Here is a 5244-nt window from a genome sequence, read left to right as displayed (position 1 = left end):
ACACGAATGTCAGTTTTGGGCATCGTGTGCTAAATTTAAAATTCTGTATAACAGTTAAGGGTGGCGATTCGTCTTCCCTCAGAGCAGAACCGAACCCTCTTTTTTCTTGATCAAACGTAAGATGACTCGTTTAAAATAAAAAGCAGATTATTTGTGATAGTACTATACTACATACCTGGATCGAAAAGTTTTCTGTGTAAATACACAAATCATATCAGGGCTCGGCAAAGTCATATGCAACTGAGCATAGTCAAGGGACTATGAAGAAATTCGCCTCCGTATTTCATTGGAAATGTGTTTTGACTTCTTCCAGCAGTTTTTCCGTCAACACGACTCAACAGTCCTTCGGGCTTTTAGTTGCTATCTCACTCTACGACTCGAGTATCTCATTTCATTCTTCCCCGCCAAACGGACTTCATTGCATATTGAAGTGACTTCCTCATAATGAATTCGTTTCTCTCTTATGTATCACGTAACCATGTATCGTTGTTTGAGTTCAACGTGGTTTGACACGGTCGGGGCTCTGCCAGAACGAACCAATTGCCAAAAACATTATTTTGAGATATTTCAATTTGAAGTTTGGGCTTCCACTAATTGACTGTGTCGGATCAAATCTATCATTTTACCGATTACGTGCTACAAACAGGAAGTTAAACATTATACTAATTTTCATGCTGTAAGCACACATCGTGGTCAATTTCTGATTCAGAGCCTTTAGAAATATGAAAAAAAAAACTAAATTATGTTTCTGCTTGACACGCAAAACTTCTTTCTCTTTGCAGCCAGAGCGAACCAAGTACATGCTAGTTATTAACATAATATCATTACACAACACATTAGTATTTTGCAATGGCTCTTGATTAATTTCATGAATGGTATATACAGTGGAACCCCGATTATCCGTGGAAAAGTCGGGCTAGCTCACCGTGGATCACAAAAATCGCGGATAACACAACAAATGTCTAAAAATGAGTAGTAGTGTGGATTCAAGTCAGGTTGAATGAAGAGGGAGATTTGTATCAATCAGAATAATCAGTCATTCTCGTTCTGAACGCTCGTCAATTCATGGCATGTTAGCGGCGAATGCCGAAAAAGTCCTAATCGAAGCAAAGCTACTGAGAGGAGAGTCGATTTCCATCTTCGCAGATTTCGGGCCCTGGATGACATACCAGCAAATAATTATTCATTCTGAAAATTTAATTTTGATTAGGAACTAATTAGACATTCAAGTCGATGTTAGGAGTTATTTATATTTGCCTTGTTCTTGGTTGAATTCCAAACTAGTAGTACAATTCATTATTAAAGTACCGAAAAAAGTTGAGTATCGCTGCCAATACAAGAAACGTTTCAGCCCATCTAGTAATCTGGAATACTGTCCCATTATCGTCCCTCCAAATAATCAGAATTAGAAAAAAGTGAGAACCCGTCGGAACTAGTACTGATGTTTTATAAACATTGAATTAAATTTAAATTTTGAAAGTTTTTGCAAACTATACCAAAAGCATAAGTTTAGTAACAACCAATTTTTGAACTTTTAAACGTATATTTCATGCAAAATTTTTTAATTCAACTCATTTTTTTATCCCAACAGATTATTTTATTAGGCTCATTTAGCAATTCAGCTGTAACAGAGCCGAATTCATTCGTGTACATTTTTTTTATCTTAAGATAACTTTTGTTGTATATTACACTGTTACCATTTTGAGGCGTAAGAGTATCGCTATCTATCGATAAACATTTGTTTTATCTATAACATAGTAGCCGTTTAGGAGGATTCATTTTGTTTTTTCATGTTTCGGATTTTTCATTCAAGAAGCTATTCAACTTGCAAACCAATAAACGGAATATGAATCCTCAACCAAGTGTTAATGGAAATCACACATATTACACTACGCTAAAACAGCTATTTTAAAAATATACGTAGGGGATTGTGCCAAGGCCACGACCACATTTTTAACTTAGGGCTGCAAAATTATTTATATTACTTATTCAATTCGCTTGTTTATCACTTCGAATATTATATCAGCATCAAAATTTTAGAAATTGGGGGGTCTCCGTAGCCACATTGGTTGCGCGTTCGCTTAGTAAGCGATCGATCGTGAGTTCAAAACTCAGGTCCCTCATTGACCATCTTTGTGTTGTTACAGAATAGCTACGTCCACGCAACAATCATCAGCGATGGAGATCGACCCACGGTCGAAATAAGATCGATTCATCCATACAACTGCTCTGCTCTGCAAGACACATTGGGTAGCTGTTCTATAATATTTCAACAATGATCAATCAACTGTCTCCGCTGTCCGGTGGTCCAACTGGATAATGGAAGAACAGAAAGAATACTCTTACGCCTAAATGGCTACTGTGTGAATGTACCATATGTAATGGTATGGAAGGAATACTGGCGAATGGCAACTGTATAACAACTGTTATAGATATGATAACCATGTGACATGTACACGATTAAAATTCGGCTCTGTTACAGCTAAAATGCTAATGAGCCTTAAATAAATAAATAGGATAAAAAAAAATTTGAAATAACTCTTTAGTAGAATGTCTGATGATACAAAAATATTCTCCTCCATTGTGGAGGGTAGGGAACAAGGTTCATTGTTCATACGTTATATCCTGAACGAAATTCGAAATAATTTGAGTAGCTGAAAAACGCTGCTATTCTAAAGGAAACGTCGCTCAAGATTTACACTCCCACTGATCCCATAGAAGTTTCAAAAAACATCGTATTTCAGGAAACTACACAGGAAACTTTCGATGGAGTTGTGAGATTTACAGTGGTCCCAGAGTGCGAGCAGTGATCAGTCCTCAGTTTGGAAAGGACTTGTTGTTGGTAGAGGCAATCTGGCGTAGTAGTTAACGTCCGTACCTCTCACGCTAAAGGTCACGGGTTCATTTCTCATTCCCAAAACTCTTCTTTCGGAATAAATGTAAAACCGAGTCTTATGGCGGGTTTACATTAGGGAGATCTATAGCTATAGATGGATTTATTCACGTGAAAATAGGTGTAAACGGGTGAGAATAAATATGATACACTTATTCGAGGTATATATAACTTGAATAAATTCACCATATGTAAACGCTTGTGAATTTCTCACTGGAGAGAAATCACTAAAGTTGGATGCAGTTCTACTTCAGGTGAATAAATTCACCGAAAATATGAATATATTCATTATAGAAGTTCACGCTAGTGTAAACGGTTGATGCGATTTCTATAAATCTCATCATATTTCTTCACATTAATATATCACTAGTCTAAACCCACCCTTAGTGACGAACCAGCCAAAAAGGCTGAAAGTCACCATAACACAGCAAAAACAAAGGTTTCGTTATTTTCTCATAATCTTTACGTCATCGAAACTGGCAATCAGGCCCTTAATTTTTCTAAGGTTGTCACACAAATGCTGATCACCTAGGCCAAGAAAACTTGAAAGATATTCGCGAGTTTCTTGCTGGAAGTCAACTTATTATTACCGCCGCTTACCCAAAATTCAACTGCTGATGGCCCTTTTGAGCCGTCCGAATATCTGATCTCTTAGAGTCGGTATTTTTCTGCTATGATGGACTTGAAGTGTTCTAGCAGACCGGCTTGCTTCGGCTTGGAAGTTGTTCCTGAACCGTTTTCCACGAAAACAGATGGAAATCTCCAGTCATTCGCCTCAAACCAGGTTTTTTTCCCACCCGAAGGGGGTTGGAATGTGCCACCCGCTTCATTTGTAGTTCTCTGACTGAGGGTTCCCCCCAAGTAACTAAAACTCCTGAATACGATATCCGAGTCGATAATTTGGTCAAAAAGGAGGTTCTCCATTTTCAGCGCAGACAGAGGCAGCTGGTATTGATGACAAGAGGCTGGAGACAGTCCAAAGTTCTTTATTATAGATCAGTGTCGGAGTTTTTGGGAGCTTGTCTTCGGCCGAATATGTGACCTCGAGACCTTAGGTGAGTTGGCAGCTGATAATAGTTTTGGCCACCCGTAGTGCGGTGTCATGCCCCTCGTCGAAAGCGATGGGATTGCACAGCTCTATGAAAGGGACAACGTCGGACGGTATGGCAGCACTGGGGAGAGAAAAGAAGGAATAAGTACATGGAGCGTAGAGGTGGAAAATGTTGAGTGTGTTGATAGTGTTTATTTTAAACTACTCCGAACCCTACACGTAGCCGGATCTTCCTGTTGCTGCTCCGATGTGGTTTTAAATAGTTTTTGTGTGGTATCGGCCATGCAGCAATCCAATGTGTGAGTGACAGTACACCATCCACTCAGCACTAAACCACCGATTTGCTGCTCGGATTCTAGTGAGATTACTTTATTGCTATTGGTGATCCCCGATTTTTACAATTAATCGTTCATCAGCTAATCGAATACTTGTCAGCAGTTTGTTATTCGATACGATTAATCGCCCCAAATAATCGATTAATCGATTAATCGTCACACTAAGAGAAATCATTAGTTAATCTAATATTTCTCATTTGCTAGAAAGCCATCTGGAATCAAAAAAGTGATCATTCCGCCTGAAAATCTATTATTATCTTTTACGCTCCCCTAAAATCGTAAACGAAGCTCAATTCGCGTTGACGGCATTGAACTTCGGTTACGAGTTTAGGGGATCACTAGTTGCTATACATTGCTCGGGTTCGATACGACAATGATCGAAGGAAGCCATCATTCGAGTAATCAGCGTTTACGAGGCAAGTCTGGTGTGCCGGTTGCTGCATGTTTAGTGATTCCTAATAAATGGCCAGTTCACACAGTTTTCAACAGATTCAGCCGGGTGGCACAGCTATTCTTACATTCCTAGAAATGGCGAAGGAAGCTAAGTTTGTGATCGACCAACACTTCAAGGATTTTAAAAGTTTTTCGGCCAGAGATGTAGTCTTTGTATAGGTGGATCCTGGAGTTAGGACCCTGATGTCTGCATATAACCATTTTTTATTTATTGTGATAGATGCGCAAGAATATTTACAATCGATCGACGCAAACATCTCTGTGCTCTATCAATAAATGATCAATTCATAATCATTCGAAAACTTTCATAATTCTGTTACATGAACAATTTTTAGATTTTCAATTTTTTCCTTATAAACTAAATATAAATTCTTAATAAATAATTCTCAAGTCTTTTATGTTGATTTTTCTAATATTTTATCAAAAACAACTATTTATGTCTGTGATTTAGTTTGAAATAAATTACCGTTTAGAGACGGAATAAAAGAGTCATTTATCAGTTTGGCATCCTT

The sequence above is a fragment of the Toxorhynchites rutilus genome, chromosome 2 (assembly GCF_029784135.1).
Source record: "Toxorhynchites rutilus septentrionalis strain SRP chromosome 2, ASM2978413v1, whole genome shotgun sequence".
Taxonomy (NCBI): domain Eukaryota; kingdom Metazoa; phylum Arthropoda; class Insecta; order Diptera; family Culicidae; genus Toxorhynchites; species Toxorhynchites rutilus.
This window is presented reverse-complemented; position numbering follows the sequence as displayed.